The 16,006-nt window shown below is 46.4% G+C and overlaps 2 long non-coding RNA genes across 2 annotated transcripts in view; both read left to right on the plus strand.

Moving 5' to 3' along the window:
* Positions 1,794-4,678, plus strand: LOC102161634. Its single transcript, XR_001304151.2, has 2 exons — positions 1,794-4,066; positions 4,378-4,678. It is a non-coding gene; the product is annotated as an uncharacterized LOC102161634 (long non-coding RNA).
* The window catches only part of LOC102161750, a 35,544-nt gene continuing 32,773 nt past the window's right edge, over positions 13,236-16,006 (plus strand). The window contains exons 1-2 of the long non-coding RNA XR_002335856.1: positions 13,236-13,901; positions 14,160-14,350. This is a non-coding gene — a long non-coding RNA (uncharacterized LOC102161750). The remainder of the gene's footprint in view (positions 13,902-14,159; positions 14,351-16,006) is intronic.

The following is a 16,006-nucleotide window of genomic DNA, read 5'->3' on the forward strand; positions in this document are numbered from 1 at the left end:
TTTTATTCAGTTTGGACTATTGTAAAAGCACAAAGGTTAAGGGAGTGACACTTATAATGTACCCAACTGAATGTACACACCAAACCAAGAAAACCCTTAATGGCTTCAAATGGTCAGTCCTTACCCCCTGTTTTCCCTTCTCATCAGAGAAAATAATAATCTGAAAACAAGGAACAGGTGGAGGATGGACACCAACAAGCCTACACGGGTTTGCAGGCTCTCAAAATACATGTTAGAACAGGATGTTATTGAAATTCCTTCCTCTTATGAAAGGGAATGAATAAAGGGTGGACAGAAGCTCAGGGCATTGTTCTGCAGAAGTTCCTCCACAAAGAAACATGGTATGGGGAGGAGAGGTGGGGAATGGGGAATGGGGGGGAGGTTCCCTTCCAGCAGCAGCAAAACTACCCAGGGAAGAGTGCCTGACACCTCCCAGGGGCTGTGGATGCTTGCTCTACAAGTAGTTCATCACATGTGTGAAAGGCAGACCAAACACACACCAAGAAAGGAAATCCAAGAGATACCCTGTGACTCAGTGGGTTAAAGATCTGATGTTGCCACTGCTGTGGCTTGGGTCACTGCTGTGGTGCAGGTTCAGTCATTAGTCTGGGAACTTTTGCATGCCATGGGCATGGCCAAAAAATTGAAATTAAATTTTAAAAGAAAGGAAATGCAGCAGGTTTTACCAAGCTTTATAAATCCAGCAGGTTTTATTGCACCAAGTTTTAGACCATGTACTATGAATGCAGGGATAAATTCCTATTCAAGATGACCCAGGAAATCTACAGTCTGGAATAAGACCCCACCACAATGATCCTTGAAGAGTTTTATAGTATGAAAACTCAACTGTGGGAGATAAATGTCAAATCTGTTTTCCTGGAGTCATTTCCCACTTACCCAGTATGCTCCAGGCACTAAGCTGAATTCGAAGGATCCAGTAAAGCAGGAAACCTAGTCTTCATAGACCTTATATGACATCATCACGGCAAGACTGCTTTTCCAGAACACACCAACGGTGGCTCTACTCCACCACAAATTCTATATGATCTATAATGCCCCTCTACTCGATGATTCTTCTCTCTTGGCCTCTCATATATATGATGTGCAGCCAGCCTCCTGATAATAATGCTAGACTCAGTCTAGGTACCCCTTCCTCCAGGAAGCCTTCCCTGATCCATTAGCAGGTTGGGCTTGGTGGCTTTGTGCTATGCCTTTGGCACACTGTCCGGGCTTTTAGGGGCTAGTCAACCTCACTCTATGTTCTCTGAAGGCAGAGGCAGTTTCTCATTCAACTTCACAGGGCTCAGTAGTGCCTGAGGGTGGGCTCTCTGACATATTTGTAGCACGAAACAGTCCCTCCAAGCCAAAATGATCTCCAGTGCTCCAGTACCTAGGAAGCCTCAAATCTCAAAATTCCAGGGACAGGTTAAAGATGAAATCAAAGGTAAGAGCAAGGCTGGGGACTGTGAGTGCTGCTGTCTAGCAGTGCTTCTGGGGGCTTGTAGGCCACCCTGGGGGAAAGCATGGGATACTTGAAGTGGGGAGAGGAGAGATGGGAAGAAATACCTAACATCATTGGAGTGCCAGGAGCTTTGCAGAAACCGCAGAGAGGTGAACACCACACTTGGGGAGATGGGGGAGGCCTGAGCCGCCGCCCGCCCCGCGTGCTCCTAGGCCGCCGGCAGGGGACGTGCGAGGGCCTCCAGGGCGCCGCTGGCGGGGCGGGTTCTGGGCCGGGCGGGGCGCTGGGGCAACTTTTTGGTTGGCCGCCTCCGGGTGCTGACCGCCCAGGCCCGTTTTAAACTGGATCTCTCCCCACCCCTCCCTTTTCGGCCGCGGCGTGCGACTCGGTAAGTAGCTTCCCATAGTTTCAATACCCGGGCCCTCCACGTGCCCTGGGATCTCTCCAGTGGCACTTACCTGGGGGCGCCCCTCCTTATCCCCGAACCCACCCTATCTCGGCCGCTGGACTTGGGTTCCGCCTCAGCTCGGCGCCCCCTTGGGAGAGGCCTCCCACCCTCTAGGGGAGTCAGTGCGAGGACCCCTCGTGGTGTCGGGGACCCTTCCCTTCAGGGAATGACCCCACTTGGCTCTGAGAGCTCCCCTTTTCCACCAGGGGCCGAGGCGCCCGGCACCTTCTGTGCCTTCGAACCACCCCCTCCCCGCCCAAGGGTCCGGGCCACATGAAGCTTCAAGCTCCTTTTGCAATGAAAGAAACATTCCTAGAATGGAACTGACGTGAGGCACAGCCCCGGACAATGTCCGGATGTTCGGCGCACGCGGGGCCCCAGCCTGCCCCGTGGCTCTGACAACCCGACCCGGACGCGGCCAGTTTAGGAAGCGGATGAGATCACTGGCCTGAAACAATTTAAATTCTGGTGTTAGCAAGAAACGGGGGTAATTTCGGCCACACAGACCCCCGCCCCCGGCCCAGTCGCAAACTCCTTTCACTTGCCGCTTCGCGCAGCCCTGAGCTTTTTTAAAAAGGGTCTGGAGTGAGCCTTAAGGCGAGAGCCTACAATTTCCTCCCCCAGATTTCGCCATTTCAGGACTGACAGTGCGCTAGGCACCATAGGACCCTTTTCCAGCGTTTTCAGGGTGAGCCCCGTCATGGTTTTCTGTCCTGGGCAAAAGTCGGAACCATTGGGGTTCTGATTTGTGTCGCCAAGATAGAGAAACATGCAAGTCTGCCCTAGAGAGAGTTGTCTCAAGGAAGTGTTTCTAAGTTTCCCTGAGGCTCTTTTAAGCGTTGTATTGGTATACATTAGTATAGAGAGGGTTGTTACTGAATTTAATGAAGTTTGTAAAGATCTAATCGTTAGAGCTATTATTGCTACCACTTATTAATCCTCCCTTGAAATATGCTTGTGGGGTGTTTTCCATTTGCCTCACTTGTGAAAGACCCTTTCAATGATGAGAAAGTATCTAATTTTTCTGAATGGGAAATCAATTTTTATCCTGCATTTAAAGAGAAAATAAAGTGTAGTAGCATTGCACATTTCATGCATCCTGGGCATCCTCATTTCAGCCATGTATAGGGTTGGAGCACAGGCACAGGAAGATTTTCCCTGCCCTGACTACCTCCATCTCTAGTGAATGGCACTACAATATACGATGGTCAGGCTTTGTTATTTATTTATTTTTTAACACTTTTATTTATTTATTTTTGTCTTGAGGGCCAAACCCATGGCATATGGAGGTTCCCAGGCTAGGGGTTGAATCGGAGCTATAGCTGCTGGCCTACACCACAGCCACAGCAACTTGGGATCCATGCTGTGTCTTTGACCTACCACAGCTCACAGCAACGCCAGATCTTTAACCCATTGAGCGAGGCCAGGGTTCGAACCCTTAACCTCATGGTTCCTAGTCAGATTCACTTCCGTTGCACCACAATGGGAACTCCAGGCTTTGTTGTTTTACCTTTGGTTTAGATGTTGGGGATTCCTGTAGAGCCAAACATTAAAAACAATTCCCTCTAGGAGGAGAAGCAAGGGCTAAGAGCCAGGCAGCCTGAGCCAGTGTCTATTTAAGGACTGTTCTCTACTCACTGGGTTCTGCCTCTGGGTAAACAAGTTTCATACTTAATTTGGTTTTCTGTAAATGTCGAAAGTTTGTTTCCAGGAGTTTCCTTCATGGTTCAGTGGTAGCAAACCCAACTAGCATCCATGAGGATGCTGGTTCGATCCCTGACTCCACTCAGTGGGTTAAGGATCCGGTGTTGTCATGATCTGTGGTGTAGGTCGCAGACACAGCTTGGATTGGATCTGGTGTGGCTGTGGCATGGGCTGCCAGTTGCAGCTCTGATTGGACCCCTAGCCTGGGAACCTTCCATATGACACAGGTGCAGCCCTAAAAAAAAAAAAATTCCTTTTTTCAGGTAGATACTGTTGCCAGTAATGTTATTTTTTCTAAATTGATATTCTTCCATGCTAGTATAAAAAGGAAATAAAAGTTGGAAAGATGGTAAACACACACACACAACCATGAAAAGTTACCATAAGATATTAACAGTTTTTCTTACTTCCATATCAGGCTTGGACCAGTTTAAGATGCTGACAAAATTCAGGTATGGATTAAACGGAGAGAATTTGGCTTGAGTTATTTTCTTAAATGAATTGTTGGCCAAAGATGAGAACTCGAATCTGAATGGATATCCTTCTGCTCTGATGGGTTAAAGGATTTACCTGAGGCCATCCTAATGGGAATTTAGTAAAAAGTATGTTTTAAAGAAAATGGAGGGGGGGAAGCTGCCAATAAACAGGTAATTTATTATGCCAAGAAAATGGTTTTTTGTAAAAAATGGATAAATGATTGGCATAATAGTCTTTCAAAATGTAATTGCTGTTCTAATTATCCACTGTGATACTTCTTTTCCAGGGCTGGTGCTTAGAAGAAGCTTTTCAAGGAGGTATGGTATATTTGAACATGTGAAATATATGGAACAGAGGTTTTTGCTTTCTCTATCCCTTTCATGGTGGTGGTGATTAACTTTGATCTCTTTGACAGAAAATGGATCAATAGATTGCTAAGGATCAGGGAATAGTTTGTTGCATAAGTTTCAAGGGGTGTGTTCATGAGGAACTATTTCTACATTTTGATTTAAGGTTGGTTTCTGCATTTGTCAAATTTCAGTGTTTTACTGAATGTAAATTCTTCAATAAACATGATTTAAAACTTACCCTATGTGGCATCTTAATGACATTTCCTGTGAAACTGAAAGATGATAAAAGTGCTAAAAACAATATCACTTTGGGGTCAAGTAAGTGACTCATGCATGCAACAAATACCCAAGAAACAGAATAAAAAGGTATGTGTTCACTAAGCTATCAAGGATATACATTATGGATATTTCAGGTAACAGCATACCCTCACTGTCTTAACAGCTGCATTTTAAATTTCATCTGGTATAGTGAGTGGTATGGCGCTTTTCCCTCAGTCTCATGTGTGCTAGTGGCCACACAGTAGCAGGAAACAAGTGAACGTTATTACCCAGCAAAATTTAGAGCAACTTTGACTAAGCCAGAAAGTTAAGGAATAAGTGAGGTTCTAGGTGCTGAGTAATTAATTGGGTTTGAGTTAGTCTCAGATGTAGAAAACCACACGGATTACTCCTGGAAAACTCTGGGAATATTCAAGGGTGCTTTTGAAAGGAGGATTGGGCAAAGTGTTGGTTGTGTTCTTTCCTGTGGGTAATAGGTCTGGCCACAGTGCCCCCCCCCCAATGACCATAGATGCTGGCAACTGTGTTGTACTGTCTTCCTTGTAGGAGCAAAGCCTTCGGATGCCAACTTGGGCTTCCAGGTTTGGTAGATAACATGCTCCCTTTCCCCCCAGCCTCCTTCCTTGTGCCATGGCAGTGCAGTATCTTGGTTGAGTGAAATTTAAGATCACCCAAGGAAATGAGTTGTAGACAGTACCCTGTTCCTGCAGTCAACTTTTTTTGGCATAGCACATTGCTACATGTTGAGCAGACCTAGAGTAAAAATATACCATCATGACTACTGTTAAACAGGCCATTCTTTTGTGTGTAAGTGCTCAGAGACGTGGAGCAAACCTGGAGCTGAAGTGTTTCCAGAGGATTTTTTAAGGGCTGCACCCTCAGCATATGGAAGTTCCCAGGCTAGGGGTTGAATCAGCTGGAGCTGCTGACCTGTGCCATAGCCACAGCAAAGCCAGATCCAAGCCACACCTGCAACCAACACCACACAGCTCTGAACCCACCGAGCAAGGCCAGGGATCGAACCTGCATCATGGGTACTAGTTAGATAGGTTACCCTGAGCCAGGGTGGGAACTCCTAACTCAGATTTTAACCATGAAGCTTAGTTACTTCTTTGGTTGGCTTTTAACGTGCATAGAGATAAACCTTTTCCCTTGTTCACTTTCTTTTGGCTGTCTGGGAGTGACTCTGGATCACAGGGGCTATACTTTTGTCTTTTTTTTTTTTTTTTTTTGTCTTTTGTCTTTTGTCCTTTTTAGGGCCACACCTGTGGCATATGGAGGTTCCCCCAGGCTAGGGGTCTAATCAGAGCTGCAGCTGCTGGCTTAAGCCAGAGCCACAGCAACGCCAGATCCGAGCCGAGTCTGCAGCCTACACCACAGATCATGGCAACACTGGATCCTTAACCCACTGAGCGAAGCCAGGGGTAGAACTCGCAACCTCATGGTTCCCAGTCGGATTCGTTTCCACTGTGCCACAATGGGAACTCCTTTTTGTGTTCCTTAGTGACATCTTTTTGTCCATGGTTAAGCTATAAAAAGAATTACTGGTTTTGAGTCACACTTGGAATACATATACTTTTTGAGATTGCCTGGGAATAAATAAAAGGTTCAATACTGCCAGGAGAATTATTGGTTGTCCTGGCCAAATACCTGATAAATGATAAATGCAAGGACTTTTTAAAAAGGTTCCCACCCTAAAACATATATTATTGAAACTTGTCAATTTCAAAAACTCCTGACTAAATGACAGCTTGTCCTTAGAGACACAGCTCGGAGGTCACTTTTGCCATGAAGCCCTTCTTGATCCCCACTCCCTCCTGCAGACTGCAGCCCTCACCTGGGACCCTTAGTGCTGTGGTCACATTCTCATTACCTCCCTAGCCCCTGAGCTCTGAGGGGCCCGATGCAGAAGGGGGCTCACAAAAATGTGAAGATGAAACATCAAAGAGATGAAAGAAAACACAGGCCGTGTGTCTGTCAAGCTCATTTTTTCTGTCCCTCTAGGAGCAGGGCTCCAGCATCAACAGGAGCCTGACTGACCTGCTGTCACCCTCATGCTCATTTAGACATTATCAGTCTGGATTTTTTTTTTTTTTTTTATTTTCAAAAAATTTTTTTAACTTGAAGTCTGTGTCGTGATGGTGCCTCTGAGTAATAAGAAACGTAGTCACTTCAAGAGTGGGATCCACCTGTTGGATCTGAGCTGATACTGGACAAGATGGAAACATAAGAGGTGGAAAAGGAGAAGCTCAGGGGCTGGGCCTCAAGCTTCAAGAAGACAGAGATGAAGAGAAAGGAGGCAGGTGGGGCTGCCAGGGCCTGGGTCAAGTCCAGGGGGGCTCCCAGTGTCACATCCTGTCAGTTTCTGCTGTACCTGCCTGGACACGCAAGACTGTTTCCCATGCTGCATCACATCTGCAGGCCGTCACATGGCTGGGTCCTCCACCAGGAACCCCTCCACTTAGCTGGCAAAGCTCCTCACCCTCCAAGACCCTGCTTTTTTGTAGGACTTGTCCTTGACCCTGCTAGAGCACCCATCCCATTCATGACTCACCGGCTCTGTACCTGGCTCTCCTGGTTGCAATTGCCTGACCACTGAATGTTTCCCTGGGACATGATCTGCCCTTCAGGACCAGCTTAAGAGACCAGCAGACCTAGGTTATAAACTAAGTGTGTGACCTTGAGCAAGTCCCCTATCCCTTTAGAGGGTCCATTTCTCACTGTAAAGGGATCTGGCAGTGGCCACCCCACAGCAACACTGAGCTAATTGAGCTGTCAGAGGTAGAGGTGGGGCTGGGGCTGAGGCCCTGCTGCTGTTGCCCTCACTGCTGATCCTGGGACCATGACTGCTGGCGTGGCCAGGGTTTGCTGAATGCCTGGATGCAGTGATGCATGAGGGAGTGAGAAGGGTGAGGGTGCAGCTTTGGAGCCAAAAGACATAGCATTGCAGGGGGCGTTTTCCAGAGCCCCTGGTCCCGGGCCTCTCCCACTCCCACCCCTTCCTGGCTGCCTGCAGAGGGCACATGAGGAGCCTCTGTTTTGGCGGCTGCACTCCGAGCCCATTTATTCCACCCACCCAGGGGTTGGGGGAGATGGTGTCAGAACAGGCTCCATACTGCTGTGGTCCCATGTTCCTTGTGAAGCAGTGAAGCTCCATCGGGCTAGAGGAAGGACTGCACCCAGATGTCTCCAGGGGCCAGGCAAGGAGAGGCGGGGGGGAGAGCCTGGGCCCAGGGGAAGCTTAGGGAGTGGTGGGGACTGCGCAGAACTGGGGACACAATCTCCACCCAGAGTAGGTTCCCACTCAGTCCCAGAAGAGCTTTGCCCTGGGGGAACACCACCCAGAAGGCTGAAACTTCTCATTTCATATCAAAACAAACACAGCTAGAACCCTGAATTTAGTTGGAAATCTAGTCTTTCAATGTTAGAATTAAAAAAATCTGAATTTGTCCTTGGGCCTGGTTTGAGGCCCTTGTTTAAGATTCTTGGAGTTCCTGTCATGGTGCAGTGGTTAATGAATCTGACTAGGAACCATGAGGTTGAAGGTTCGATCCCTGCCCTTGCTCAATGGTATAAGGATCCAGCGTTGCCGTGTGCTGTGGTGTAGGTTGCAGACAAGGCTCGGATCCCGTGTTGCCATGCTATGGCTCTGGCATAGGCCAGGCCTCTACAGCTCCGATTAGACCCCTAGCCTGGCAACCTCCATATGCCGCAGGAGCGGCCCAAGAAATGGCAAAAAAGACAAAAAAAAAAAAAAAAAAGAAGATTCTTGAGCGAGGGTGAGCCAGGTGGCCTCCCCGAGGCAGGGTCCAAACAGGATGTTCTGTCACTACACAGCTCCCCCGCCCCCGCCCCTGTGCCCATGACCCCACTCGGTGCCTCCTTGTGGACAGTCAGAGAACCTCTTTTTCCCCCGGGAATCATCCCCTGGTCAGGGTATGGAGGGGACAGGGCTCTTCCAGGCCTGCCCTCTCCTTGATCGGATCTGCAGCCTGGGGAGCTTTGAGACCACCCACCCTTCCTCCTTCCCCACCCACAACCCAGAGCCCTGATCCAGCCCTCTGCATACCAGATGAGCCTTGCTCTGTACTCTGAAGTGCTGGAGTCGGCCTCCTCCAGATAATAACCCCGTGCAGGAGAGTGAGTGTGCCTCCCCTGCAGCCTGAAAGCTGTATTGAGCACCTGCTGTGTCCTTAGTCCCAGGTTGGGAGCTCTGGGGACTGCAAGGGCCTGGGTATCTAACCACAAGAGACCAAATAAAGCAGATGAGAAGGCTGTGATGTCGAGGGCTTTCAAGAGGACAGGAGGATCCATCTGATGGGGAGGAGGGCAGATGACTGGGGTAGCCTCGGCGCATGACCATGATGTGATCCAGTGGGGACAGGGGACAGGAGTGCTCAGTAGAGCAGCATGTACAATGGCTTGGAAGGCGTGGGGGGAGTGGACGGTATGTGACCCTGTCCCTGTAGCAGGCCTCCATCCCCTTCCTCTGTCATGTTGGGGCTGCTGATGAGAACAGCTCTCAGTGAGCCCTCTGGGGCCTTGTCCCTGGTTCTCTGTTACAGATGAGGACACTGAGGCAAGGAAGTCCTGCCAGCACTCAGGCCCCATGCAGATTGTAAAGGGAGGACTGGCTCTATGCTGCCAGCAGGGGTGCAGGCCTGGGATGGATGTTGAAAGCAGCCTTGATGTGCCCAGAGCAAAGCACGTGTGCCACACATCCCCACAGCTGATCCTTGACAAGCAGCTCAAGTGCCATCCAGCAGCACCTTCTGTTCCTGTCTAAGGCCTTTCCCTCCTCTGTGAGAGTGGCTTGGAGCAGGTCTCAGCATCCCAGGAAGTCTGAACAGAGTTTTCATGGCTTGGGGGAAGTCCCTGTTCCGCACAACTTGGATTCCAGGTTGTCCCAACAAGGAACAAAAGCACCTGCTCAGTGTTTTAGCAACAAGGTCCTCCCTTTACAAACCGCCCATCACTGGGAAGTGGGAGATGTGAACTCCAGAGCACGTGACCCTCTGACCGATGACTTCAGGGAACTCATGCCCACCTTCCTCCACCCTCCTCAGAGCCAGCCTTAGAAGGGGGATTAAGGATCCATGGTCACGTACAGCTTTATCAGAACACTGCCCCACCCACTACTGGAAACACATGTGTGAGAGGCAAATCTCAAGGGCCTGGACCCCCATCTTTCATAAAGCAAAAGTCAGGGCAACAAATAAGGGAGAAATTACTTTCAGATCATATATCTGGTAAGTGGTAAATACCCCAAACAAATAAAGAACATCTACTACGCAACAGCCAAAAAAAAAAAAAACAAAACAAAACAACAACAACACAACAACAGGTATATGAAGAGAGGCTCAACATCACTCATCATCCTCACACCTGTCAGGAGGGCTGTTATCAAAAAGACAAGAGAGGAGTTCCCATCGTGGCGCAGTGGTTAACGAATCCGACTAGGAACCATGAGGTCTCGGGTTTGATCCCTGCCCTTGCTCAGTGGGTTAACGATCCGGCGTTGCCGAGAGCTGTGGTGTAGGTTGCAGATGCGGCTCGGATCCTGCGTTGCTGTGGCTCTGGCGCAGGCTGGCAGCTACAGCTCCGATTTGACGCCTAGCCTGGGAACCTCCATATGCCGCGGGAGCGGCCCAAGAAATAGCAACAACAACAAAAGACAAAAGACAAAAAAAAAAAAAAAAAAAAAAAAGACAAGAGAGGAGTTCCCGTCGTGGCTCAGTGGTGAACGAATCTGACTAGAAACCATGAGATCAAACCATGAGATTTTGGGTTCGATCCCTGGCCTCGCTCAGTGGGTTAACGATCCGGCGTTGCCATGAGCTGTGGTGTAGATTGTAGACACGGCTCGGATCCCACGTTGCTGTGGCTCTGGCATAGGCTGGCGGCTACAGCTCTGATTGACCCCTAGCCTGGGAACTCCATATGCTGTGGATGTGGCCGTAGAAAATACAAAAAAAAAAAAAAAAAAAGACAAGAGATAACAAGTGTTGGCAAGGATGTGGGGAAAAGGGAGGCTCCCAACTGGTTCGGGGGTTGAGGATCTGATGTTGTCACTGCTGTAGCAAGGGTTACAGGTGTGGCTTGGATTCAATCCCTGGCCCTGGGAACTTCTGCATGCCTTAGGTGCAGCCATAAAAAAAAAAAAATAAAATAAAAAAGGGAAACTCAGGCCTTGTTGGTGGGAATGTAAACTGGTGCAGACCCTATGGAAAAACAGTATGGCGGTTCCTTGCAAAATTAAAAATAGAGCTGCCGTAAGATCCAGCATTCTATTCCTGAGAATATATGCAAAAGAAGTAGAATCACTATGTTGAAGAGACATCTGCACCTCAATGTACACTGTGGCATTATTTACAATAACCAACATTATTTACAATAACCAACCTAAGCGGCAATCAACAGATGAATGGATTTAAAAATGTGGTATATATGAAAAATGGACTCATATTCAGCCACAAAATAAGAGGGAAATCTTGCTATTTGCAACAACATGGAGGGACCTTGAGGGTATTACGCTTTTTTTCCACTGACGATACTAGCAAAGAAAAATCTAGGAGTTCTCTTGTGGCATAGCAGGTGAAAGATCTGGTGTTGTCACTGCAGTGGCTTGGGTCACTGCTGTGATGCAGGTTTGCAGGTTTGATCCCTGACCCAGGAATTTCCACACGTTGCAGGCATAGCCTCAAAAGTAAAGAAAGCGAAGAAAAATCAGTACAGCATAACTTTCTTCTAGGTGCTGGATACCTGCAAAATCATTAATATCCATTTGTGCTTTAAGATTTAATAGCTCCAAAGGAGCCGTTGCAATGTGTGGTAGGCAAGCATTTAAAAATAATTTGCAAGATGCATCAACAGTAATGGTTTCACACTATCAAAATAGAGCTTATATTGGCGTTCCCGTGGTGGCGCAGTGGTTAACGAATCCGACTAGGAACCATGAGGTTGCAGGTTCGATCCCTGCCCTTGCTCAGTGGGTTAAGGATCTGGTGTTGCCGTGAGCTGTGGTGTAGGTTGCAGACGCGGCTCAGATCCCGCGTTGCTGTGGCTCTGGCATAGGCTGGCAGCTACAGCTTTGATTAGACCCCTAGCCTGGGACCCTCCATATGCCGCGGGAGCAGCCCAAGAAATGACAAAAAGACAAAAACAAAACAAACAAAAAAAACCCAAAATAGAGCTTATATAATATTTTTTGTAATGCCATGAAAAAGTTTTATATCTTGGTAAAGGTATATATAATTTTTCAAGCCCTTCTGAAGTATAATTTTATTGAAGCAAAGAACACTATGCCAAAGAATAAGTAGAAAGTTCTCCAAACCTTCCAGTGCCAACGGCCTTCCATCTCACTGTGAGGTCACATCCCACTCACCCCCATTACATTTCTGCCTTCAACTTCTGCTTCTGCTTCTCTGCCCTTCCTCACTCTCTGGCCTCTTTGCACACCTCAGTGATACCCAGAGTATTTCAGAATTAAAACATTTGCATGCCTTCAGTCTAGCGTCCACAGACGACTACACGCCTTGCCGGATAACTATCTTATTTACTCAAAGATCACTTTTTAAGGGCTTTTATGGTTTCCTGTGTGTTTAGAATGCAGTCCCTGTAGACAACAGCCTATTTTTCCTTTCCCCGATTGAATTTTTCTCCTCACCATTATCACTTGCTAAATACACATACTATTTTAATTTTGCATGTTAGTTCTTTTCTTTCCCTAGTAGAATATAAGAACTTGAACCAAAGTGATTTTATTTTATTTTGTCTTTTCTAGGGCCAAACCCGATGCATATGGAGGTTCCTAGGCCAGGGGTCTAATCGGAGCTGTAGACGATTAACCACTGAGCCGTAATGGGAACTACAAACCAAAGTGATTTTAAGAAGTTCTTAGATCGAGTGTTTGCATTCTATTTACTTTTATTAATTCATTCTTCTATTCAACTAATATTTTGAAGTCCTACTATGTGCCGATTACCATTCTAAGCAGGGTGCATACTTAGAATCCCTGCTTTCTTTCCTTCAAATGAGGGAAGACAGACAATAAAATAACTTACAGGAAGTCCTGTGTGGCTCAGCAGTAATGAGTGGGGCTAGTATCCATGAGGATGCGGATTTGATCCCCTGCCTCGCTCACTGGGTTGAGGATCCGGCATTGTCATGAGCTGTGCTGTAGGTCAGATCTAGCCTTGCTGTGGCTGTGGTGTAGGTCAGCAGCTGCAGCTCTGATTCAACCCCTAGCCTGGGAACTTCCATATGCCACAGGTGCTGCCCTGAAAAAAAAAAACCCAAAAAACTTACAGGTGCAAAGCCCCCCAGGTAGGCAGAGAGCAACGAGCTGGGGGTGGGACTTGACGGAGGGAAGGCTGGCGCTGGAGCTCAGATTTGTTGGGGAAGGAGCAGCAGGAGATGTCAGAAAAGACGGTTCTAGGCTCAGGAAAGAGCTAGTTCAAGTCTCCAAGGAGGGACCCCTCCCTCCCACCTGTTTGAGGAACCCAAGGAGGTGAGGGTGGCCAGAGCCCAAGGAGCAAGAGGGAGATAAGAGGGCGGGAAGGAGGCGCTGGACCAAGGAGGGCCCTCGGCTATTTTAGGAATTAAAAAAAGAGACCCAGCGATCCCTAGAGAATTTTGAGCTGATAAATGTCAGAATCTGACTTGTAGTTGAAAAGGCTCAGGGCTGGCTGCTTTTTGACGGTGCAACTGAGGGTCCAAAAGCGGAAAGAGGGGCCTGGTTAGGAGGTTACTGAGCAGTGCAGGAGAGGGTCTCCAAAGGCTTCGCTTCGACCCAGCAGTGGTGGGGGCTGGGGTGCAGGGGTGCGAAGACGCATTGGAGGCAGAGCAGATAGAAGTCACTCTGCACAGGCTGCAAGCAGAGGAGGAAGAAACAGAACAGTTAAGGTCAACTTCAAGGCCTTCGCCTTGAGAACTGGAGGAAGTTAACATTTCCTGGAATAGAAAGATCCCAAGAAGGCAAGTTTTAGGTCATCTCTTTTAATCTAATGCTCTGCCTCTCTCTGTGTGTGTGTCTCCACTTGTAATTTATCACTTACCTGTTGAAAAACTAGTTTGTACGATCTACTTCCTTTTCCATAGCATGGATTTTGCTAAGTCCGGGAGGTGTTGGAACAAATGGCCCTCACACTCAGGGCTGCAGATCATTGGAGCATCAGACCAGGTACCAGACTGTTTTTGTTTTCAGGAGGTATCTTGTGATTTGTTTTTAATAAAAATATTACTCTTCTACTTTGTGTATATAAGCAAAACTTAGAAGTGAAAAATGGGTAGGTAGGAGTTTCTTTAAAAATTACTATCTTAACTCAGTTCTACAACAGTACAGGGGAAAAAACTGATGAAAAGTGTAACTCATTTTCTGACAAGTGAAGATTCATTTGAATACTAATGACCCACTGTCCTGGCATTTTTCTCTTCACAGAGGACAAAGGATGGACCATAGCATAGCATCTCATGATTTGCAGATACAGCCTACGGCAGTGGGCTGCAACCCAGAGAAATATTCATTTCCAGAGACTCCATGGACCAGATAGGCATCATCACCAACAGCTCCGAGTATTTGAGCTGTATGTCTCCTACTAATGCAAGATGTGAGGCTGTTGAACACCCCAGGTAGGCTGAGAATGGAGTGTTACTTTTCATTACGATCTCAGCTAGTGGATGGAATGACTGAAACAATCCTTCAGGTGTGGCTTATTACCCGAACGAGCCAGTCTTCAAAGTGCAGGCGGCCGTGAAAGTAAAATAAAACCACCTGCTTTGTTTTCTGGGAAAGAAAGCTAAGAACGTACGATTTTTTTTTTAAATTCCATTGTTTTTATAGGTTTTTCAATTTTCTATGGATATATATTTCTGTGTGAGTGCTTGTCATGTTTAGTAATCAGTAGTTGCTATGGGTGAAAGTTTATCAGAGCTCCTTGTAAACTTTCAAGCAATTTCCTTCAGTTCTTCAGTTGACTTTAAATAGGAAAGAATTCCAGCGGCTGTCTGCAGTAGATAGTATATAGAACAGGATAGAATTTAGAACTCTTTGTTGTCTGTCATTGTTTAACGGTATCTTTTGGTCTCAAGAAGTCCTCCCTAAATTTTTTTTTTTTTCATGATGATTTACTTTTAGCAGTGCTTGAGGATGTGTGTGTGTATGTGGTGTGTGTGTGTTAGGGGTGTAGAAAATAGAACGTTTACAAAGGGTATATTGGAAATATCTTCACTGTAAGACCCACACACTCTGATGTTCTTGGCAATAAAGTCACGTAGTCAAAGAAAATGAAATCTCTCCATCGATAGCATATCATAGTGGAAATAAAGCATGTGTTTTGAGTCAGAGAATCATTCACACTTTGTAGCCTTGCTGATCCTTGGGTATGTTATTTTGTGTGTGTGTGTGTTTGGGGAGCTCATTGAACTTCTCTGCCTCAGTTGCCAGTGTCTTTTTCAGTCCAATAAGGATTCTAGTGCCTATTTTGGGGTGACTGGTAGAATTTAATGAGGAAATATACCATGTCCTTATTATAGGACTTGATGAGCTTTAGAACTTTGTAAATAGCAAATAGCATATTGATTATTTTTAATATTAAGCTACTTTTTAAAAATTATTTTTAAGGAGGTATTGTTGATTTACAATGCTGTGTTAGTTTCAGGTGCACAGCAAAGTGATTCAGTTAAACATACAACTAGCCATTCTTTTTCAGATTCCTGTTTAGGTTAGGAATCTGTTTACAGTCCTATTTACAGATGATTGCGTAGTGTTCCCTGTGGTGTATGGTAGGTCCTTTGTTGATTATCTATTTTAATGTATAATATTGTGTATGTGTTAATCCCAATCTCCTAATTTATCCCTTGACTAACCAACTGAAGTAAAACGATATATGTAACTACCTGTTCCTTCAGCTAAAATAAATTGGCATTAGTAGTATTTTAAAAACCCTTTTCATAGACTAAATATTGTAAAGCAAATTACAGTCTCCCCTTCTGAGTCATTTTTTGCATCCCAATTTCTATTTTCCAGGCTAATTAGTAGAATAGCTGAAGCAAGGGAAAAGAGTGGTTGATACAGCAAGTTTCCTGTATTACTATATTCTGTATATATCCCAGTGAGAAAAAGAAAAAAAAAACCCAACATGATTTAATAGAAATCTTTAATGGGCTGTTTTAAGGAGCTAATGTTTGCTGTAATTGTTTTTTTTCCCCTCCCTCCTGGTAACATTCAACTTTAAATATCCATTTACTTGACCTTAACTAAGGCTGAATTATATTGGAACTTAGGTA

The sequence above is a fragment of the Sus scrofa genome, chromosome 9, assembly GCF_000003025.6.
Source record: "Sus scrofa isolate TJ Tabasco breed Duroc chromosome 9, Sscrofa11.1, whole genome shotgun sequence".
NCBI classification, from domain to species: Eukaryota; Metazoa; Chordata; class Mammalia; order Artiodactyla; family Suidae; genus Sus; species Sus scrofa.